This window comes from Scylla paramamosain, unplaced genomic scaffold, assembly GCF_035594125.1.
Source record: "Scylla paramamosain isolate STU-SP2022 unplaced genomic scaffold, ASM3559412v1 Contig46, whole genome shotgun sequence".
Classification (NCBI taxonomy): Eukaryota; Metazoa; Arthropoda; class Malacostraca; order Decapoda; family Portunidae; genus Scylla; species Scylla paramamosain.
Window position 1 is genome coordinate 544972 of NW_026973711.1, and position 25500 is coordinate 570471.

General features: G+C 38.9%; 1 pseudogene; it reads left to right on the forward strand.

Annotated features, from left to right (window-relative positions):
- LOC135098136 (uncharacterized) lies at positions 1 to 22109 on the forward strand (annotated as a pseudogene).
- Positions 22110 to 25500: the final 3391 nt, after the last annotated feature.

The following is a 25500-nucleotide window of genomic DNA, read 5'->3' on the forward strand; positions in this document are numbered from 1 at the left end:
ATGTGGTTGCATCCAGAAGATAATACTAAGATTGTTGAATTGGACTCTTGGGAGGGAAGGGTGGAGGTAAGCCTGACCACTCCTTGATGGAGAGGAATGCTGTGAGTAGGTATGAGGGAGGAAGCTAGTTGAGTGTGACAGGTAAGTTTTGAAAGTGAGTGGATTTGACAAAAGAGAAAAGTTTAAAGGTGTATGGGATGCAGAGAAAGAGTGAGGTCTTGGTAATGTATGTAGAAGAAGAATAGTAATATTTTGTTATTTAAATGTATTGTGATTGGATATGCAAAAACAGGTTTGTTGTATGAAAAGAATGGGTAGTAGGATAGAGAAAAAACGTAAGGGATGGAATCAAAGAAGTATTGATGTAGCTGAAAAGAAGAATCAATGAAGAGAATTAGATAGGAAAATAACAATGAGAGATGGAGCAAGAAACTGATTCTTTTTTTTCTTGTAGTTAATAAATGGACGGAGCATTATGAGGGTCTGTTTGATGTAGACAGATATGATGATTCCATTGGTTTCATTAAGCTATTTTGTTTGTTTACTGACACCCCTCTCAGAAAAATATGTATTTTCTTTATAACTTATGCAAATCATATATATATATATATATATATATATATATATATATATATATATATATATATATATATATATATATATATATATATATATATATATATATATATATATATATATATTCAGACCATAGATATACTATAAAAATGTGATGATTAGTATTTAACACTGTATATACCTACTTCATAATTTATTTGTTTGGTATTATTTCCTCTGCATACATCATAAGCATGTCATCCACTTTGTATATTGCAAAAAAGTCAAATTATACAAAAATTAAGCAACATTAACTAAGGTACTCAACCTTTTTCAGTATCTGAATGAATATGTGATACCTCATTTTAAAACTTAAAGGACTTGTACAAAAAACAGATTATCATATATAAAAGAATATTATTTGCAGTGTGTTAGGACTATAACAGTACTTGAGGAAAAATAAAGACATATAACTAATACAGCAAGTGCACTTGTATTAGATATACGACAAGCAGGATAATTGCTCAGATCTAACAAGAATGCAAATCTATCACTAAATTCATAGAGTTGAATTATTTTTTATACTACTTTAGTAATGAAAATTGCAAAAAAAAAAAAAAAAAAATATATATATATATATATATATATATATATATATATATATATATATATATATATATATATATATATATATATATATATATATATATATATATATATATATATTATCTAATGAGAAAATCTTTTGGCTGTAACACTTCATATTGTTCAATAGTATCACTATTAAGACAAGCATATCATGCAAGTGCAGTGAATAATTTAATTGTATACGTACAATTGGTTACTGTGCATGTCATGCGTGTAAAGAGAAGAAAGGAGCCCACGTTAGTTTTAGATGAACATAGCATTAATAACCAATATTCCAGGTACCTGGAAATGACGACACATACACAAAAAAATGTACAAAATATCTGTCAACATTATTGCATAATTATACAAGAAACAGTTGTTGATGGTCATAATTTTCCAGTACATAAATAAAAATGCCTCCATAGAAAATTTAAAAATGATGTACAGTACTTAAGTGATGTCTATCGTGAAAACAATAATCTGCTCTTCTTTTATTTGTGACTTCATAATTCAAGGATTTGTATAATAGCAGATTTTCCCCTGTGTGACTTATCTGCTCATTTTTCACCTTTAACCCTTATCTATTAGCTGTAAGATTAGAGTGAAGGAGGCAATGACCTCACAAGTGAAAAAAAAAAAAGAAGTTTAGCATACATGTGTTAAATATGCCTGGTATAGGGATATAGTGATCCCACCACACACTATGAGATGCAACCATGCAATGGAATTGTATTACATGGTGCATTCAACCTTGAGGGTGGGAATTTCTATAACTTTGGTCAACAACCTCTTTTAGGAGAAGGTTATCCCAAAATTGAACCTACTCTCACTCAAAGAAGGGCAATCTTTTTGTTTGAAACACATGGTGTCCAGTCCTATAAGAATAAACAAGGGGATTAAATGATGTGATGATGATGATGTTGATAGTATTAAATATACATAAAGCATGTAATAGTGATTGCAGCAGAGAGAGAGAGAGAGAGAGAGAGAGAGAGAGAGAGAGAGAGAGAGAGAGAGAGAGAGACACCCCCTAACCTAACCTAACCTAACCCAATCTAACCTAACCTAATCTAGCTTAACCTAACCTAACCTAACCCAATCTAACCTAACCTAATCTAACCTAACCTAACCCAACCTAACCTAACCTAACGTAACCCAACCTAACCTAACCTAACCTAACGTAACCTAACCTAACCTAACCTAACCTAACCCAATCTAACCTAACCTAACCTAACCCAACCTAACCCAATCTAACCTAACCTAACCTAACCTAACCCAACCTAACCTAACCTAACCCAACCTAACCTAACCTAACCTAATCTAACCTAACCTAACCTAGCTTAACCTAACCTAACCTAGCCTAACCTAACCTAGCTTAACCTAACCTAACCTAACCTAACCTAACCTAACCTAGCTTAACCTAACCTAACCTAACCTAACCTAGCTTAACCTAACCTAACCTAACCTAACCTAACCCAATCTAACATAACGTAACTTAACCTAACCTAACCTAACCCAACCTAACCTAACCTACCTTAACCTAACCTAACCTAACCTAATCTAACCTAACCTAACGTAACCTAGCTTAACCTAACCTAACCTAACCTAACCCAACCCAATCTAACGTAACCTAACCTAACCTAACCTAACCTAACCCAACAGACAAGGACTGGAGGATAATATCTCGTGAGGAGGTTGGTCTCTGCATAGTTCGGGTCATTGAAGAAACTGCCGTGTGTTCTCTTGACGCGGCCAGGTCAGATGGCTTCACCCTGCTCCACCTGGCTGCCCAGCAAGGCTACCCGAACATGATGCATCGGCTTCTGTCCCTGAAGGTGTGCTTAGGGGCTTTTTGGGGTGTTTTTGGGGGTGTTTGTAGTGTTTGGGGTGTGTTGCGGAGGTTAGTGTGTTTTTTTTGGGGTGTTTTTTGGATGTTTAGGGAAATTTGGTGTGTTTTTTGGGGTTTTGGGTGTTTTTGGAGTGTTTGCAGTGTTTTTTGGGGTAGTTTTGGGTGTTTTGGGGATGGTTAAAAGTGTTTTTTGGATGTTTGCAGTGGTTTGCGGATAGTTTTGGGTGTTTAAGGGTGCTTTAGGAGTGTTTTGGTGTGTTTTGAATGTGTTTTGCAGTGTTTGGGGTGTGTTTTGGAGTGTTAAAGGGTGTTTTGGAGTGTTTAAGGTTGTTTTTGGGTGTGTAAGGATGTTTTGGGATGTTTTTGGTATGTTTTGGGGATATTTAAGGGTGTTTTGGGATGTTATTGGAGTGTTAAAGGGTGTTTTGGGGTGTTTAAGGTTGTTTTTGGGTGTTTAAGGGTGTTTTGGGATGTTTTTGGTATGTTTTGGGGATATTTAAGGATGTTTTGGGATGTTTTTGGTATGTTTTAGGGATATTCAAGGGTGTTTTGGGATGTTTTTGGTATGTTTTAGGGATATTTAAGGGTGTTTGGGATGTTTTTGGTATGTTTTGGGGATATTTAAGGGTGTGTTGGGATGTTTTTGGTATGTTTTTAGGATATTTAAGGGTGTTTTGGGATGTTTTTGGTATGTTTTTGGGATATTTAAGGGTGTTTTGGGATGTTTTTGGTATGTTTTGGGGATATTTAAAGGTGTTTTGGGATGTTTTGTATATTTTAGGGATATTTAAGGTGTTTTGGTATGTTTTAGGGATATTTAAGGGTGTTTTGGGATGTTTTTGGTATGTTTTAGGGATATTTAAGGGTGTTTTGGGATGTTTTTGGTATGTTTTTGGGATATTTAAGGGTGTTTTGGGATGTTTTTGGTATGTTTTGGGGATATTTAAGGGTGTTTTGGGATGTTTTGTATATTTTAGGGATATTTAAGGTGTTTTGGTATGTTTTAGGTATATTTAAGGGTGTTTTGGGATGTTTTTTGGTATGTTTTAGGGATATTTAAGGGTGTTTTTGGATGTTTTTGGTATGTTTTAGGGATATTTAAGGGTGTTTTGGGATGTTTTTGGTATGTTTTGGGGATATTTAAGGGTGTTTTGGGATGTTTTTGGTATGTTTTGGGTATATTTAAGGGTCTTTTGGGATGTTTTTGGTATGTTTTGGGGATATTTAAGGGTGTTTTGGGATGTTTTTGGTATGTTTTAGGGATATTTAAGGGTGTTTTGGGATGTTTTGGAGTGTTATTACCCCTACACAACCCAAACTAACCTAACCTCACAACCTCAAGGTATCACCAGACGTACGCAACAACCAAGGCGAAACCCCGCTGTTTGTCGCGATCCGGAACAACCAGCTGGCCTGCGTTCAACAGCTGATTAATGCTGGCACACGTCTGAACCTCGTCGATAACCGCGGGGGGGTCAGCTCTGCACATGGCGGCCAAGAACGGAAATGTGACGGTAATTGATATGCTCCTGATGACGTCCTAGCTGGAGGAGGAGCGGAACGTTGATATTAACCGCTGCAATAAGATCGGTTATACGCCTGTTTACTACGCCATCAATGCCAGCAGGTGAGGGAGGAGGAGGAGTGAGTGAGTGAGTGAGTGAGTGAGTGAGGGAGGAGGAGTGGAGGTCTCGACCTTATAAGAGGAGGAGAAAGAGATTTAGAATTTGTACAGGAAGAGGAGGAGGAGGAGGAGTGGAGGTTTAGAGCTTATAACAGGAGGAGAAAGAGATTTAGAATTTGTACAGAAGGAGGAAGAGGAGGAGGTGGAGGAGGAGGAAGAAGAAGAAGAGTGAGGGAGGAGGTGGAGGCTTAGGGTTTGTAAAAGAGGAGGAGAAGGAAGATTAGGATCACTACAGAACAACACATAATACTCTTGCACTTATCAAAAACACACACAAAAAAAAACACCCTTTAAAAACCAAAAAAAAACACCAAAAACACCCTTTAAAACTGCAAAAACCACTCATAAACACTTTATCTTAACAAAAACACCCAAAAACACCCTTTAAAACCACAAAAACCACTCATAAACACTTTATCTTAACAAAAAAACCCAAAAACACCCCTTAAAACCACAAAAACCACTCATAAACACTTTAACTTAACAAAAACTCCAACAACACCCAAAAACACCCTTTAAAACCCCCCAAAAAAATAACCATGAGCACTTCAACTTAACAAAAACACACAAAAACACTTTAAAACCACAAAAAAACCCAAAAACACCCATAAACACTTTAATTTAACCAAAACTCCCTAAAACACCCTAAAAAATAACCATAAACACTTCAACTTAACAAAAACACCCAAAAACACCCTTCAAAACCCCAAAAAACACCCCAAAACACTTTAACTTAACAAAAACAACAAAAAAAACATCTTTAAAACTCCACATCCAAACAAAAACACCAACTCAACAAAAACACCCAAAAAACACACAAAAACGCACTTTTAAAACCCCAAAACACCCAAAAACGTTTCAACTCAGCAAAAAACACTTCAAAACACCCAGAAACACTTTTAAACCCAAAAAGACTTTAATTCAACAAAAAACACCAAAAAAAAAACACCAAAAAACACCCCAAACTGAACCAAACCAAACCTAACCTAACCAAAGCAACCCCACAGGTACGACATTGTGCAGCGGTTCCTCGAGTACAGCCTGGTCCGCAAGGTGCATTGCAAGGCGACAAACGGCGAAACACTCCTGCAATTTTACACCGAACGGAACAACTTGGGGCAGTACGACAACGCAGTGGTGTGCGTGCTGGAGTGCGAGAAGCTCCTGCACTCAACCAAGCCTAGCGCGGAGATGTGTCTTCGCGTGCAACTGGGAACGACAGAGGCCAGTTCGAAGGCCCGCGCTCAGCTGCAGGCCATGTACGAGTCGACGAGAGCACAACGCCACTGCTGGAATTTTTGGTTCTTTCTCTCTTGTTTTCTGCTTCCGTCGGTTTTTTACTACCTAGACGTGTACACCGACATTCTGCTGGCGGTGGAGTACCATCAAGATTACCTGAAGAGCATCAATGACTCCGATGTGGTGGGGACGAGGAACATGACGAGTGCTAATCATTCGCTGTCCGAGGAGATGGTGGTGCTGGTGGATGGCGAGGAGGAGGTGAGTGCGTGTGTGTGTTTGTTTGTTGAACTATATGTAAAAGGCTGAAATAAACTCAAAATGCACTCAAATGATACTTAAACACACTTTACCATCCAAAAACACACAAGAAACACCAAGAAACACATACTAACACACCCAGACAGCCACATACAAACAGTAACACCCCAAAAACACCCAAATTACCCAGAAACACATTTTGTCACCCCAAAACATCTCATAAAACATCCCAAGATGTCCAAAAACACACAAAAAACACAAAAAAGACACTCAAAAACCCACAAAAACACACAAAACCCACAAAAACTCACAAAACACCCACAAAAACACTCAAAAATACCCCACTAACACTCAAAAACACACAAAAACACTGAAAAACACACAAAAAACACTGAAAAGTACCCCAAAAAGCACTCTAAAACATCCAAAACACACAAAAACACCCCAAAACACAAAAAAACACAAAAAAACCACCCTACACACACACACACACACACACATTTACCCATCTCTCTAAAAACCCCTCAATGTCTCCCTCCCTCTCTCTCCCTCTCTCTCCCAGGAAGCAGAAGGATTCCTCGCCAACCTAACAGACAACCCAGACAAGATCAATTTCCTACTCACCGTTTTCTTCATCCTGTTGCCAATTACCCTGTTGTCCACTTGGAATCTGTACATTCATGTGACGCAGCAAGATATCCTTCCCATTTTCAAACTGCTACCTTCGTTTTTGCGTGTATCGTTGTAAACGCTCATATTTCTCACCCCCCTGGCCCTCGTCATGGCGTACCTCGAAAATACTTACGCGCAGATGAAGCACATGAACGTCACAGTGCGTCAGATGCAGGAGGTTGGGGTATGTACTGTCTATGGGGTGCTTTGGGGTGAATGTGTGCGTTTTGGGGTGTTTTTGGTTTGTTTTTGGTGTTTTCTTGGATGTGTTTGGGGTGTTTTGGTGTGTTTTGGGTGTTTTGGGGTGTTTTGGGGTGTTTTTGGGTGTGTGGGGTGTTTTTGGGTGTTTTTGGGGTGTTTTTGGATGTGTTTTGGTTTGTTTTGGAGTGTTTTTCAATATTTTGGGGGTGTTTGGTGTGTTTTTGGGGTGTTCAAGGGTGTTCTTGGGTGTTTTTGGAATGTTTTTTTGGGGTGTTTTGTATATTTTAAGGTGTTTTTTAGTGTTTAAGGGTGTTTGGGTGGGAGTTTCCAAGTGGATAGGGTTTTTTTTAGCTTGAGTTGATAGGTGGTTTTTTTTTTATTTATTTAATTATTTTATTTTTATTTATTTGTTTTGTTTATTTTATTTATTTATTTATTTTTTTTTTTGTGGGAGCTCTGTGTGTGTGTGTGTGTGTGTGTGTGTGTGTGTGTGTGTGTGTGTGTGTGTGTGTGAGGTTAAAAGAGGAGGAGAAGGAGGAGGGAGAGAGGAAGGGAGGGAGGGAAGGTAGATATTGAGAAAACTTACTTAAAATTCTCTCTCTCTCTCTCTCTCTCTCTCTCTCTCTCTCTCTCTCTCTCTCTCTCTCTCTCTCTCTCTCTCTCTCTCTCTCTCTCTCTCTCGCACACACCATGATAACAAAAATAACAATAATAACAGTAATAATTCCTGTAATCCAACTTAACTCAAGCTAACATACACCCCCCCTACCCCTTTGCCCCCTATCCCCCTTGCCCCCTACCCCCCTCTCCCCCCCAGGTTGATAACAAAGAGAGGCACAACCCGCCAGTGGGGGGGTTGCCTCTGAGCCCAGCAACTCACTCTTCCCCCCTTCACAGCGCAAGGTACTGGGGTCAAGTCAGGTTGGATGGGGTCGGGTCGGGTTGGGTCAGGTCAGGTTGGGGGCGTTTTTAAATGGTTGGGGTTTGGTTAGGTTAGGTTGTTGTTGTTGTTGTTGTTGTTTGTTTTTTACTTAATTTCTCTCTCTCTCTCTCTCTCTCTCTCTCTCTCTCTCTCTCTCTCTCTCTCTCTCTCTCTCTCTCTCTCTCTCTCTCTCTCTCTCTCTCTCTCTCTCTCTCTCTCTCTCTCTCTCAGTATATTAGTATTGTTATGTAGAACTACTACTACTACTACTACTAAATAAATCCCCAATAGTAGCTTGTTATATTCTACTATTATTATTATTATTATTATTATTATTATTATTATTATTATTATTATTATTATTACACTTTTGATGTATATATATTTAATTTTTCTGTGTGCATGGGTGTATGTGTGTGTATTTTGAAATCTTTGGGGTATGATGTTGACACACACACACACACACACACACACACACACACACACACACACACACACACACACACACACACACACACACACACACACACACACACACACACACACACACACACACACACACACACACTAAAACACCCAAAAAACACTGTTATTCACCTCCAAACACCACAAAACACCGCAAAACACACCAAAACACCCCAAAAACACCCCATAAACACCAAAACAGTCCAAAACTCACCCAAACACACTTATTCATTTTCCTTTACCCTTTAAATGCTCAGTCCCCTTCAAACACCCCAAAAACACCGAAAAAACACTTCCAAACACACCCAAAACACCCCTAAACACACCCAAACACACTTATTCATTTTCCTTTACCCTTTAAACGCTCAGTCCCCTTCAAACACCGCAAAAACACCCCAAAAACACTTCCAAACACACCCAAAACACCCCCAAACACACCCAAACACACTTATTCATTTTCCTTTACCCTTTAAACACTCAGTCCCCTTCAAACACCCCAAAAACACCCAGAAACACTCCAAAAACACCCATTTTCTATTTCATCCACCCCTGACTTAACTTAGGCCAGAAATTTAAAAAATACCCTTAAATACCCAAAAACACTGTAAAAACACCCCAAAACACCCATTTTCTATTTCATCCATCCCTAAGTTAACTAACCTAGCCAAAACACCCAAAAACATACCCAAAAACACACCAAAAACACCTCAAAACACCCATTTTCTAATTTAGTTACCCCTTAAATTAATATAACTAGTGAAAAAACACCAAAAATACCTTTAAATGCCCCAAAACACCCAAAAACCATCATTTAACACCAAAAAACACCCCAATAACACCCAAAAACCACCATTTAACAAAACACCAAAAAACACCCAAAAACAACACCAGGCGCACTGTACATCTCCTCAGACCCACCCAGGACTAACGCAGGCACTCTTACAGGTGGACTCGAAATCGTACAACAGCTTCCCCCCCCCCACGGGCCTACCAAGACCTACCGGCACCACATGAGGGACATGGAGATCAGAAAATATTATGACTTTAAGCATGTCGCGCAGATGAGGGTCGCAATCACCAACGTCATGGAGGCCACACTCGAGTCGGCCTTTCAGTTAATTCTGCAGCTGTATATCGTTGGGACGCATTACACTGAGTTGGACCAGGTGCGTTTGTGTGTGTGTTTGTGGGTGTTTGTGGGTGTGTGGGGGTGTTTTGGTTTAAGTACAAAAAAACAAAAACAAACACCCTGAAACACCCAAAAACACCTCTAAAACACCCAAAAACATCCCAAAACACACAAAAACACCAAAAAAACACACTGAAACACCCAAAAACACCCCAAAAACACCCAAAAATACCCAAAAACACTCAAAAACTACAAAAACACCCATTAGTACCCTAAAAACACCCAAAAACACCACAAAACACCCAAAACCACCCAAAAACATCACAAAACATCCCAAGACACCCAAAAACACCTAAAAAACACACAAAAACACCCAAGACAACCACTCCATCATCCCCACCCCTTCTCCTCCTCCTCCTCTTCCTCCTACAACCACAACTAACACCACAACTTTCCCACAACAGGTTAAGGACGTGACACTGGGCAGCATCCTGTCTTTTGTCACCACTGGGCCACAACACACAGCTCTCCAAACCGGTGTTCTCTGTCCTCATCTCCCTTGTGTCCCTCACCTGGTCCTTCACATCCTACCACAGGTTCTCCAAACTCGGAGGGCTGACTATTTTAAACGCACTGCCCCTCCTGTTCGCAATATTCTTCCAGGTACGGTTCTTAGGGCCGGTTTAATTGTGTATCTTGTGTTTTTAAGTGTGTTTGGGTTTGTGAAAGTGTTTTTTTTGGTTTTGTGTGTGTTTTTTTTGGGTGTTTTGGGGTGTTTTTGGGTGTTTAAGGGTGTTTAAGGGTGTTTTTGGGGTATTTAAGGGTGTTTTTTTTTGGTGGGGGGTATTTAAGGATGTTATTGGGTGTTTTTGGGTGTTTTTGGGATATTTAAGGGTGTTTTTGGGTGTTTTTGGGTATATAACGGTGTTTAAGGGTGTTTTTGGGTGTTTTTGGGATATTTAAGGGTGTTTTTTGGGTATTAAAGGGTGTTTTTGGGTATTTTTGGGATATTTAAGGGTGTTTTTGGGTGTTTTTGGTTATTTTTGGGGTGTTTAGTGTGTTTAAGGATGTTTTGGGGTGTTTTTGGTGTGTTTTTTGGGGTGTTTAAGGGTGTTTTTTTATCTGCTTGTGAATTTTGATGGTGTTTTTTATCTTATAAGTAAATTTTGGTGTTTAAATTTTTTTTTTTACTTATTTATTCATTTATTTATTAATTTATTTTTTGTTTGTGTGTGTGTGTGTGTGTGTGTGTGTTTAGGTATAATTATGAGTTTCAAATAGTAATAGTAACAATAATAATAATAATAATAGTAGTAGTAATAATAATAATAATAATAATAATAATAATAATAATAATAATAATGTGTCCGCAGGTGGTGTCCCGCGCCATTGCCTGTACGGTGTTCACCCTGGCACACACGTGGAAGGTGTTTGTGGTGTTGGGTGTACACTTTGTGGTGGTGCTGGTGTTTAAACTCAAGCTGGAGGAGAGGTGAGTGAGTGTGTGTGTGTGTGTGTGTGTGTGTGTGTGTGTGTGTGTGTGTGTGTGTGTGTGTGTGTGTGTGTGTGTGTGTGTGTGTGTGTGGCAGGTGACACAAGGACACACACAAGCTAAACACTATGAAACAAACACTATAATTCACAACACACCTAAAAGACACCCCAAAATACCTAAAACACCCCAGAACACCCAAAAAACATGCCCAAAACACCCAAAAAACATCTTTAAACACCCTTAAACACACCAAAAACACCCAAGAATTACCAAAAACACCAAAAAAACTCCAAATATACTCCAAAAACACCCAAAACACCAAAAAACACCTATAAACACCCCAAAAACACACTAAAACACCAAAACACCCAAAAACACCCATAAAAACCCATAAAAAAAAAAACACCCAAAAACACATTAAAAGACCCCGTTTTCTTTCACCTGCAGTTCAGTGTTGCCAGTACGCACACCGTTTTACTGTTGCCAGTGTTTTTTCATGTACCTGCGTCCATATTTCTACGTTTTCCTTGGCACCATTGCTTCTACGCTGGTGTACTTCAGGCCCTCGGCTGTCAAAAAGCAGAGGGCGCGTTGTCATTCAACCTTAGTGATACAGGTGAGGCTGCAGTGAGGTTAGGTCAGGCTGGGTTAGGTTAAGTTACGTTAAGTTACGTTAAGTTAGGTTAAGTCATGTTAGGTTTGATATTGAAGCAGTATTCAATGACTTAAGCTAACACAAATTTTTCATTCTCTCCCTCCCTTCCCCCCATCGCTGCTATCTCACCCCCTACCCCCCCACAGGTGTTGTTTTTAGTCCTAGCCTTCATCGAGAACCTAGTGATGCTTGCCTTGGGGATCTGCTGGCTGGACGACAAATACTTTCATCATACGACACTTTCATCATAATTTCTGCTGTCCTGTGTGCCATCAGCTACCTCACTGGCGTTATACTACATGCTGTGTACTATAGGTGAGTCTGTGGCTGTGTCCGAGTGATGCTGTGTGTGTTTGTGGTCTTCGTGTGGGTGTGTGAAGATGTGTTGCAGTGCTGGTGGCTGTGTGTTGGCTGTGTGAGTCTGTGGCTGTGTTTGAGTGATGCTGTGTGGGTGTGTGAAGGTGTGTTGCAGTGCTGGTGGCTGTGTGTTGGCTGTGTGAGTCTGTGGCTGTGTTTGAGTGATGCTGTGTGGGTGTCTGAGGGTGTGTTGCAGTGCTGGTGGCTGTGTGTTATCTGTGTGAGTCTGTGGCTGTGTTTGAGTGATGCTGTGTGGGTGTCTGAGGGTGTGTTGCAGTGCTGGTGGCTGTGTGTTGGCTGTGTGAGTCTGTGTGTTTCTGTACTGTTGCTTATCATCACTATGCAAAAAAAAAAAAAAAAAAAAAAAAACACCCCAAAACACACCAAAACACCCAAAAAGCACACCAAAACACCCAAAAAACACACCAAAACACACCAAAACACCCAAAAACACACCAAAACACACCAAAACACTCATAAAACACACCCAGAAACACCCAAAAACACACCACAACACACCAAAACACCAAAAAAACACCAAAAAAACACCAAAAAACACCCCACTAACCTTCTGCACCCCAACAGCTGCTTCGGCCATCCATGGGTGGACATCAACGGACCATCAGTGCACCGGGACGCAGACGAGGGGACCCTGGTATTGTCACATTACCAGCAAGGCAAGGTGTCAAAATGGGCCATAAATTCTTGTTGTAACATTGAACATCACACAGAAATGCCATCTGATTTAATGCCTGGCTTTATTTTAGGTAAAGATATGGCCAGAAGCAAGGAGGTGCACTGGGATAACTTGTAGAGGCCCTGGGGGGGATTGTAGAGTCTGTGGGGGACTTCTGGTGACTCTGGGGAGATTGTGGAGCCTCTGGGGAGATTGTGGTGACTCTGGGAAGATTGTGGTGATGCTTGGGGAGCTTCTGAAGACTCTGGTTAACCTGTGGAAGCCCTGGGTAGCTTGTGAAGGGTCTGGTTAATCTGTAGAAGCCCTGGGTAGCTTGTGAAGGCTTTGGTTAACCTGTGGAGGCCCTGAGTAGCTTGTGAAGGGTCTGCTTAACCTGTGGAAGGCCTGGTGGGCTTGTAAAGGGTCTGGTTTACCTGTGGAAGCCCTGGGTAGCTTGTAATGGCTCTGGTTTACCTGTGGAAGCCCTGGGTAGCTTGTGAAGGGTCTGGTTTACCTGTGGAAGCCCTGGGTAGCTTGGGAAGGCCCTGGCTAACCTGTGGAAGCCCTGGGTAGCTTTTGAAGGGTCTTGTTAACCTGTAGAAGCCCTGGGTAGCTTGGGAAGGCCCTGGCTAACCTGTGGAAGCCCTGGGTAGCTTTTGAAGGGTCTTGTTAACCTGTGGAAGGCCTGGTGGGCTAGTATAGGGTCTGGTTAACCTGTGGAAAGGTTGGTGGTCTTGTAAAGGGTCTGGCTAACCTGTGGAAGGCCTGGGTAGCTTGTGAAGGCTCTGGTTAACCTGTGGAGGCCCTGGGTAGCTTGTGAAGGGTCTGGATAACCTGTGGAAGGCCTGGTGGGCTTGTGAAGGCTTTGGTTAACCTGTGGAAAGCCTGGTGGGCTTGTAAAGGCTCCCCTGTGGGAGCCCTGGGTAGCTTCTGAAGGCCCTGGTTAACCTGTGGAAGGCCTGGTGGGCTTGTGAAGGGTCTGGTTAACCTGTGGAAGGCCTGGTGGGCTTGTGAAAGGTCTCGTTAACCTGTGGAAGCCCTAGATAGCTTGTAATGGCTCTGGTTTACCTGTTGAAGGCCTGGGTAGCTTGTGAAGGGTCTGGTTAACCTGTGGAAGCCCTGGGTAGCTTGTGAAGGGTCTGGTTAACCTGTGGAAGGCCTGGGTAGCTTGTGAAAGGTCTCGTTAACCTGTGGAAGCCCTAGATAGCTTGTAATGGCTCTGGTTTACCTGTGGAAGCCCTGGGTAGCTTGTGAAGGCTCTGGTTAACCTGTGGAAGCCCTGGGTAGCTTGTGAAGGGTCTGGTTAACCTGTAGAAGGCCTGGGCAGCTTGTGAAGGGTCTGGTTAACCTGTGGAAGCCCTGGGCAGCTTGTAAAGGGTCTGGTTAATCTCTAAATGACTGTTACAATGTTCAGACTGCCATAATTCTGAAATGACTCAATTTGTGAGCAGCTGGTGAATCTGTGTGTGTGTGTGTGTGTGTGTGTGTGTGTGTGTGTGTGAGAGAGAGAGAGAGAGAGAGAGAGAGAGAGAGAGAGAGAGAGAGAGATTGTGTGAGTGTGTGTGTACTACTACTACTACTACCACCACCACCACCACCACCACCACCACCACCAGCACAAAAGAATTCAAAGGAAGAAACAAAACCACAGCCCCAAACAAACAAACAAACACCACAGCAAGTGACCTCACCAGGGCCACAGCATTCAGTGAGGGGTCAATCTAGTCACAGAAAGGTCACAGGAAGGTCACAGCGAGGCCTAACCTAACCTTACTTGTTCAAACACACACACACACACACACACACACACACACACACACACACACACACACACACACACACACACACACACACACACACACACACACACACTCTCTCTCTCTCTCTCTCTCTCTCTCTCTCTCTCTCTCTCTCTCTCTCTCTCTCTCTCTCTCTCTCTCTCTCTCTTCCATTGAGATGTGTATATATTAGTATAAGTGTGTGTGTGTGTGTGTGTGTGTGTGTACTTTTTCCTTACATAGAGAGAGAGAGAAAGTTATTATTATTTTCATTCTTCTTCTTGTTCTTCTTCTTGTTGTTCTTCTTCTTCTTCTTCTTCTTCTTTCGTATTATTGTTCCTATTATTATTGTCCCTATTATTATTATTATTATTATTATTATTATTATTATTATTATTATTATTATTATTATTATTATTGTGACAGCATTTAATCGCATAATTTCCGAGGCTGTGTGTGTGTGTGTGTGTGTGTGTGTGTGTGTGTGTGTGTGTGTGTGTGTGTGTGTGTGTGTGTGTGTGTGTGTGTGTGTGTGCGCGCGTGTGTGCGTGCGTGCGTGCGTGCGTTCCATTCCGTCTAACGCATTTATTTTTTTTACTTTAGAGAGAGAGAGAGAGAGAGAGAGTCATAGAAAACGAGTATTATTTCAACCGGTACTTAAATATTTCTGTAATTATTTACTTAACAAACGTGTACTTAAGTGTTGGTGTGTGTGTGTGTGTGTGTAATAATAATAATAATAAACGGTTTATTATTTAGGCAGTTGACAAACTGAAAATGTACATAGGGGATGTGTGTGTGTGTGTGTGTGTGTTTTGGTGATAAGAGACTAGCGATTATTTCTTTAATATGTGTGTGTGTGTGTGTGTGTGTGTGCGTGTGTGTTCATAATATTTATCTAGTCAATCCTGAAGACGCATCTAGTCCCTCTGAGAATTCAAACACAAAGACACACAAACGACAAACAAATGGAACTGGCCAGTCAGATCAGCTGTTAATGTTTAGAAGTTAGAGAGTGTTTAGTAAGGGTGGGTGGTAGGGGAGGAGGAGGAATTAAATAAGGGTGTTTTTTTATTTGAAGTTTAAAAAGAAAACAGAAAAAAAAACAACTTTTAGATGTTATTGGAAGGTGTTTTGTGGTTTATTTATTTTTATTTTTTTTGTACGATAATTTACGTTTTGGGATACGATTTATTTTTATTTTTTATTTATTTTTTATTTTTTTTATTTATTTATTTTTTTTAATGTGTGTACGATAGTTTACGTTTTTGAGATGCGATTTATTTTATTATTTGTTTGTTATTTTTTTTAATGTGTGTGTACGATAGTTTACGTTTTGGGTACGATTTTATTTATTTTATTTATTTTTATTTATTTATTTTATTTTTTTACGTGTGTGTACAATAGTTGGTGTTTGGGTATGATTGCTTTTAAACGCACATGTACGATTGTTTGTGTTTTGTGTACGATTATTATTATTATTATTATTATTATTATTATTATTATTATTATTATTATTATTATTATTATTACATGTGGGAACGATAGTTTGTGATTTGGGTACGATTCTTTTTACAATGAACATGTACGATAATTTGTTTTGGGTAGGAATTATTATTATTATTATTATTATTATTATTATTATTATTATTATTATTATTATTATTATTTGGTATTTTTCTATTTGTTTATAATTATGTATTCCTTGATTTTAGATTTATGAGTGAAGAAATATGATCATTACAAAAAATATATATATATTACGAGATTGAAAGGCATTTTAAGAAAGAAATATGTAGAGATTATTAAACAAATTCCGTCGATCTTAAGGTTACAAAAAAAAAAAAAAACAGCAATAATGAATGAGATACAGAGAAATTAAAGAGATTTGAAAGCGGCAGAAGTTTGGCATTTTTAGAAAGCTTGTTAAGTACCTAAATTTTAAGTAAGTAATTTAAGTGTGTTGTAGTAATGTAAAGTGAGATAGGGATGGAGTGAAGAGAATTATATTATTATTATTTTTTTTTCTTAGGGATTTAGTGAAGATTATTATTATTATTATTATTATTATTATTATTATTATTATTATTATTATTATTATTATTATTAGTTATGTTGAATATTACGAAAAAAAAATAAATGGGCTGATTTAGTAAAGACGGTCAATTATTTTAAATACACATAATTTTAAAGAAAACGTAAATTATAGCCATTTTTTTAAGTAATAAAAAGAAAAAAGAAAACGGATTAATTGAATGATGATATAAAAAAAATGGAAATTTGATCAGATAAATAACTTAGAAAAATATAGAAACACAAATAATTTAGAAGCTTAAATTATGTCAAGAAATAAGTGGAAAAATTAAAGAAATACGAATAATTCTGAAAAATAGACGTATTTAAACAGTTCAGAAAATTTTTATAAAGGAAATCATTTGAAAAAATATATATATTGACTTGAAAATCATAAAATAGTCATAATAATAATAATAATAATAATAATAATAATAATAGTGAAGGAAAATAAGAAAATAAGAAAAGTGAATAATTTTGAAAGACGAATGAAGGAAAATAAAAAAGAATGAATCATTTTGAAAGACGAATGAAGGAAAATAAAAAAAAGAATGAATAATTTTGAAAGACGAATGAAGGAAAATAAAAAAAGAATGAATAATTTTGAAAGACGAATGAAGGAAAATAAAAAAAGAATGAATAATTTTGAAAGACGAAAGAAGAAAAATAAAAGAGTGAACAATTTTGAAAAACGAACGAAAATATAGAAAAAAAAACAAGTCGAGAGAAAAAAGAAGAAAATTAATTAAAAAAATAGATTAGAAAAAATACACCTGAACTTAAAAAACAAACAAACAAACAAACAAACAAACAAACCACGCATAATTTTCAAAACACAAAATAATTGATGTACACAAAAACAAACAAAAACAAAACAAACAACAGAAATTACTTAGTAAAATAAGAAGCTTGATAATACTTAAACCGTGTGTGTGTGTGTGCGTGTGTATGTATGTATGTATATGGGAAGCTGTAACAAACAAACAAACAAACAAACAAACAAACAGAGGAATTTATAGAAAGCCTGTATAACAAACACACACACAAACAAACAGGAAATACACACAAAATACTACACAGGTGTTTTTCAGGTGTGTGAATGTGTGTAGCAGGCTTGTATGGGGACACGAACACACACACACACACACACACACACACTGTAAAGCGTAAGTGTGTTTTTGGCAGGTGTGTGTGTGTTTGTGTGCGTAGAAGGCATATCTGACGGGCCAGGTGTGTAACTGTGTGTGTTCTGCAGGTGTGTGCGTCTGTAGAAGCTTATCTGAGGGGCCAGATGTGTTTAATCAAGTGCAGGTGTGTTCTGCAGGTGTGTAGTGTTGTGTTAGTTAGTCTTGCCCTGTTCGGTTAGCTGACAGGTGTGGAAATGTTGGAGATTACGTATTTAGGGTGTTTAAGGGTGTTTAAGGGTGTTTTAAGGGTGTTTTGTTGCTGTGGGTGTGTGTTTCATGTTTGTTTTGTTGTTTGTTTGTTTGTTTGTTCCTGTGATTCATCAGAAACTCCCTAAAATTTACCGTAATTCAAAAAAAACTTCAAATTTCTCGATTCACCAAAAAAAACCCTAAAATTTCCCATAATTCACCAAAAACCTAAAATTTCCCACGATTCAGAAAAAAAAAACCCTAAAATTTCCCTTAATTCACGGGGGAAAAAACCCTAAAATTTCCCATAATTCACCAAAAAACCCTAAAATTTCCCATAATTCACCAAAAAAAAAACCCTAAAATTTCCCACAATCCCTTAAAAAATCCTAAAAAATCTCTAAAAAACTAAATAAACCTTAAAACTCCTCAGAAAGACTTAAAACGCGTTAAAACAAACCCAAACAACCCTAAATTACCACTAAACAACTCAAAATGCCAAAAAGTCCCTTAAACGTACCTAAAACCCCTTAATGTCCCTAAAACTTCTTAAAACACCCTAAAATAACTTGAAACGCCCAAAAACGCTTCTAGAACCCTTAAACACGTCTCTAAACCCCTTTAAACATCCCTAAACCCCTTTAAACACCCTTAACCCTTAAAACACCCTTAAAACACCCCTTAAAACACCCGGAATAGCCACTCGCTCCACTATCTAGTCAGGGAACTCCCCACACCACTCACTAGTCACATCACGACCCGCGACCCGCCAGGAACCGTTGACCTGGTGACCTGACTTGACCTTGTGACCTCATATGGGGGGAGGAGGAAGAGGAGGGGGTTTAGAAGATTTTTTTTTATTTGTTTGTTTGATATATTTAAATTGTTGTTATTATTGGCTGTATAGTAGTTAAGTTTGTTTTTGTATGTATTTATTTGATTATATATTTTTTTTATTATTTTTTTTTAAGTTTTCAGTCTTTGTTTATTTATTTATTTGTTTATTTGTTTATTTACTGAAGAGCAGATGAGGGGACCTGCTTCACATGCACTATGCAGTGAGAGAGAGAGAGAGAGAGAGAGAGAGAGAGAGAGAGAGAGAGAAGGGATGACCAAGAGAGAGGGGGTGATGAAGAGAGAGAGAGAGAGAGAGAGAGAGAGAGAGAGGGGATGACGAAGAGAGAGAGAGGGAGATGACCAAGAGAGAGAGAGAGAGAGGGGGATGAACCAAGAGAGAGAGAGAGGGGGGGCGATGAACCAAGAGAGAGAGAGAGAGAGAGAAAGAAAGAGGAGATGACGAAGAGAGAGAGAGGGGAGGGTGAAGAAGAGAGAGAGAGAGAGAGAGAGAGAGAGAGAATATAACCTAACCTAACCTAACCTAACTTAACAGGGAAAGCTGGAAGATGGCACAGAATTCGACAGCAGTTACCCTCGAGGACAACCCCTGACCTTCACGCTGGGGTCAGGTCAGGTCATCTGAGGCTGGGACCAGGGACTGATTGGGTGAGTAGTGGCAGTGGTGGTGGTGTATATTAGAGAGAGAGAGATAAAGATGTTATTTTTCCATATCTATCTCTATTTGACCTTCCTTTGTATTCCCCATGTGCTTCTGACGCCTTCACCCCGCCCCGCCCCCCAAGGATGTGCGAGGGGGAGAAGAGGAAGCTTGTCATCCCCTCGGTCCTCGGCTATGGAGTTTCAGGGGCGCCTCCAAAGATACCTCCCCACGCCACGCTGGTCTTCCAGGTGGAACTTGTCAAGATAGAGAGGAAAGAGGAGCTTTGAGGCTAATCTAGGGTGCGTGCAGGTGTGTGCGGGTGTGTGTGGGTGTCTGGTGGAGTGTGTGTGTCTGTGTGTCTGTCTGTGTGTGATTTTTCCCTTTCTGTAGAGATAAATGGTATCTGTGTGTGTTTGTGTGTGTCTGTGGAGTTTTAAGGGTGTCTAGAGAGTACTTAAAGGCTCCCTCACCCTTAACAAGTCTAGGGGTGTGTGTGTATGTGTGTGTGTGTTTATGGCTGGGAGAGGTCTTCAGTGTGTGTGTGTGTGTTTGTCTGTAAGGGTGACCAGCATAGCCAAGAGACTGCAAGGGTGTTGGAGAATGGTCAGGAAAAATTTTAAGGGTGTTTCTTTGTCACCCTGTTCAGTTTAAGGGTGTTTAATATGGTCAGGGAAAATTTTAAGGGTGTTTTTTGTCACCCTGTTCAGTTTAAGGGTGTTTAATATGGTCAGGAAAAATTTTAAGGGTGTTGCTCGTTACCCTGTTCAGTTTAAGGGTGTTTAATATGGCCAGGAAAAATTTTAAGGGTGTTTTTTGTCACCCTGTTCAGTTTAAGGGTGTTTAATATGGTCAGGGAAAATTTTAAGGGTGTTTTTTGTCATCCTGTTCAGTTTAAGGGTTTAATATGGTCAGGAAAAATTTTAAGGGTGTTGCTCATTACCCTGTTCAGTTTAAGGGTGTTTAATATGCCCAGGAAAATTTTTAAGGGTGTTTTTTGTCACCCTGTTCAGTTTAAGGGTGTTTAATATGGCCAGAAAAAATTTTAAGGGTGTTTTTTGTCACCCTGTTCAGTTTTAGGGTGTTTAAAATGGTCAGAAATGTTTAAAGGGTGTTTTTTTTTGTCACCCTGTACAGTTTAGGGGTGTTTAATATGGCCAGGAAAAATTTTAAGGGTGTTGCTCATTACCCTGTTCAGTTTAAGGGTGTTTAATATGGCCAGGAAAAATTTTAAGGGTGTTTTTGTCACCCTGTTCAGTTTAAGGGTGTTCAAAATGGTCAGAAATGTTTAAAGGGTGTTTTTTGGTCACCCTGTTCAGTTTAAGGATGTTTAATATGGTCAGGGAAAATTTTAAGGGTGTTTTTTGTCACCTTGTGTACTTTTTAAGTGTGTGGGGGGAGTGCTAGCTGTAAGGGTGTGTGTTGTCACCCTGGCTGAGTCTTAAGGGTGTTTGTTAAGCCACCCTGTTCGATTAGTGTTAGTGTGTGTGTGTGTGTACGTGCATGTCTCACCCCAATACTTGTAATCATATTCTTTATAAATAAATTTTGTGTGTGTGTGTGTGTGTGTGTGTCAGGAACACACACACACACACACAAGAATGAGAGAGAGAGAGAGAGAGAGAGAGAGAGAGAGAGAGAGAGAGAGAGAGAGAGAGAGAGAGAGAGAGAGAGAGAGAGAGAATAACCACATCTACTACTACTGCTACTACCATTTGAAACAATAGATATACAAATAGTCTTATTAATAGTCAAGACATACACACACACAGGTGCGTGTACACAAATATTACTACAGCTCATGGCAGTGTGTGGGTGTAGTAGGACAGACACAATCAAGTTGACAAGTATTGAGATAATTATCAAATATGTATTATTATTATTATTATTATTATTATTATTATTATTACTTTTTTTTATCATTGTTATGTCTAGGGTTTAAGTCAGTTTCTCTCTCTCTCTCTCTCTCTCTCTCTCTCTCTCTCTCTGTGTGCGTGTGTGTGTGTGTGTGTGTGTGTGTGTTTTTGAGTGCAATAAAAAGTCGTACATTACATATATATAGACACACACACACACACACACACACACACACACACACAGTATAATTAAGCTTATCTTTATACATACAGAATACTGGTCATGATCTTTATAAACTTAACCTACACACACACACATATGAAACTATTACTTGTAGAGAGAGAGAGAGAGAGAGAGAGAGACTGTGTGTGTGTGTGTGTGTGTGTGTGTGTTGATCTATTCTTTATTTCAAGTTGTCTTAGTAAAATATTTCAAGTTGTATCAATATTGTCAAAAAAAAAACTTAAATAATTAAAATATGTTGTTGTTTTGTATGAATTTGTCAAAGAAAATAAATAAATAAAATAAATTCATTAAACTGAAGACCACAAATGTACTTAAGCTGAATGATAAGAGGCAAATGATTATGAAGAAATGAAAAAAGTGAGAAAAATTATGAAAAAAGACAAATATACATTAAAAAAACTATGTGTGTGTGCAAAATATTCTGAAAAAATGGAAAAAAAATGAAAATTATGAAAAAAAACAAATATACTTAAAAAAAAACTTTGTGTGCAAAAGATTCCGAAAAAATGAAAAAAAAAGAAAATTATGAAAAAAACAAACATACTTAAAAAAAAACTTTGTGTGTGTGTGTGTGTGTGTGAGGAAATAAAAACTTTGATAATCTTAATGAAAATATCAGTGTTTTTTTTCCTGTTTAGTTTAAGAGGTGAAAATAATTGTAGCTTTAAATTGGATATTTCTCATTCATTCACTTGTTTGTTTGTTCTGAGCCTATAGAGGAAAACTTAGGCCTATACAGGGTGGGGGAAAAGGCTAGACAAGAGAGAAATTATGCACACACACACACACACACACACATACAAACAAACTGCTAGCCTCTCTCTCTCTCTCTCTCTCTCTCTCTCTCTCTCTCTCTCTCTCTCTCTCTCTCTCTCTCTCTCACACACACACACACACACACACACAAGGAGGGAAAGCAGCCATATGTAAAAATTGATGTTTTAATTGTCTTTAAGTTTAGATCAAGTTGGGAGAGACAAATTTAATAAACTTAATGCTTACTGGAAATGTAAAACACACACACACACACATACACACATTCTGTTTATGTTTTGTAATGTCCTGAAGTGAATGACGCTCAAATATTAGCCATAGGAGGTAGATTAGTTTATTTGTTTTGTGTGGAGTTTGGAGGATTTATTTTGCAGTGGTTTGGATTTTATTGAAGGAAATGCGTCGCTGTGTAGGAGTTTCTGCTACGGAATTCCTCTGATGACCGTCCTTCTTCCGACTAAAAATGAATAATTACGATACTTTCCCTAGCCATTCAATGTGTGCAGTGGCTAAGTGGAGGGAGGATGTTGTCTTGTCCTCACTACAGTACTCGTTAGCAAGTTACTTCGTGCTTCGTTATCCCAGCCACCGCAAGTCCCATTAGTTGTCTAAGTGTTCTGGTCTCCCTGTCACTCATCAACAGAATCACGGCCTTTGGTGAACACATTGGCATTGCTAATAAGATAGGAAGCTGCCACGCGTGATTTGGAAAATAGAATGTGATGTGATGTATTCGATATTAGCTACTGTTTTTGTTTTGTAATGCAGTTTAGTACAGAGCAGAAATTCGTGTTACCAAATGGTCCAGCGTCTTATTTTAACTTTTATAAATTTCTAGAGATCTATTTAGGTTTTCAGAGGTATTTTCGTGACTCTAGGAAAAAAAGAATCCAGCTTTACGTGTTTCTTATGTAATTCAACTTATTACACAACAGGAATCTGTGTTATCATATCTTCCCGCGTTTTATCTGAACTTTTATCATGTTCTGGTCTGTTATTTAGGTTTTCAAAGGCATTTTCATGACTAGCACAAAAATCCATCTATTCTTGTTTGTTCTGTAATTTTTATATAACAGAAGAGAAACTTGTATCCTCAAACGATCTGGCGTCTTATCTTTCTTAATTTTTATCAGGTTCTAGTATAAATTATGTACGTTTTTATGTTTCTGGGTAAAAAAGAAAAAATCTATCTTCCCTGTTTATTCTGTAATTCATTTAACTACAGCAAAACAAGAACAACATGCTAAAACATTCCGGTTGCGTTGCGAGAAGTTTTGTGAAGCAGAGTTGTGAAATATTGTCTGCTGCTGAATTACTGACGTGTCCTTAAGCTTCACCTATATTGTAATAGCACGTTTTTCTTGATTTCTGGCCTGGTGTTCTAGAGTGTATGGTGTCTTATATAGGGAACAGTGAGAAAGGACCTTCACTCCTCTCCCTGTGGTTCAGTGGCTGATGTCTCCTTATTTTTTTTTCTTCTCCCTCGTCACTCGGTCAAGGAAACAGAGTCGCCCCCTTTAAAAGATAAAACCCCTCTGTAACCTGGCTTTGGTCTGTATGACATTAAATCGCTCCACTCCCTCCCTTATCCATTCTTTAAATTCCCTTATACTCTTTACCCAATCTTAATAACCCTAGGAACACTTCAGCAATATAATATCTTAAGAGTCTTCTGTGGAATCAACTCAGACAGGCTGGAATTACTTGAATCGCGCTGACACATCTTCTCCTCACACTCCGTCTCTTAAACGTCCTTTAAATTCCCCTATACTCTTTACCCAAGCTTATTAACCCCACAGATACTTTCTTACTACAATATCTTAAGTCTAATACGTAATCATATCAGAGGCTGGAATTGTTTGAATTTCGCGCGAAAACATCCGCTCTTCACACCATCTAAATTGTGTTATACTCCTTATCCAAGCCTACTAACCCTAGGAACACTTCAGAACTACAATATCTTAATAGTATAGTGCGGAATCATGCCTTTACACGCTTCAGTTACGCTCTAATAAACTCCTTTCAATAGCGAGAAAATATGAGCTGTCAAGTGAATGGCATCTACCATCATCATGACAACGGGTCGTGAATAGCCAATCCCAGCCCGCCATTTCATCCGGGACCTCAAGATGACCACACTGATACAATATAGTTTAATTTCCAGCCAAGATCAGAGTTAACCGAGACATATATGGTGGATAAAAAGCTCTTAAAAATATGGGTGTTCCGAGGAAAGTATACCACTAGGGAATGTGGGTTACATTAGTAATGGAGGAATATTTTGACAGCAGACGAAACTAAATGTACAGTTACTAGTTAGTGTTTTTGTGTGTTTGTATGTGTGTGTCGTGGAGGAGTGATCTGTGCCTGTCCTTGTGGCTGTATGACGAACCAGGCGTGAGTATTCAGCATTTGACCAAACACACGCACGCAGAGACTGTCCCTTTAAACCTTCGTCCCTTTAAACCGTACCCAAATAAACGCTTTCGATTCGCGTAGGCAGACCAGGCTAGCTCTCTCTGACCGGGCCATGTGACGTATTTTTAGTCATATGGTCCTAGTGAGAGTAACCCGCCGGCTAGGGAGTCTAGGAGTGTTAACTGGTTATTTAACAGAGTAGAAGATGAGAGAGAGACTGGGATGTGTGATGGATGAGTGACAGGGAGAAGAAGGGTGTAATCTGTTTGACGTAAGGGTGACAGGCTGTGTGCGTCCGTGTGTACATGTATGTGGGTGGGTGTGGGTGACTGGGTGTGTGTGGTGGGTCAGTGTCCGTATGTATGTGTGTATTACCCTTGTGAGACCCGCTCTGTGTGTATGTGTGTGTGTGTGTGTGTGTATAGGGAGGGAGAGACACGTGAGTAAAGAAGGGAGGATGGGGGTCAGGAAAGAGGAGGAGGAAGAGGGCTGACTGGGTGGAGCTCTTAAAGATAGTATTCAGAAATTACGTGTTTTCTTGACGGCTTCGCTGAGTCACTGTGTTAGGGAAGAGGAAGAGGAGGAGGATGAGGATATAGAAGTGATGTAAGCATAGGTAGGTTTTAAGTTAGTGTCGGTAAGGTTTAGGTGAGGTTAGTTAAGAATAGGTGATGTTAGGTTAGGCCACGTAAG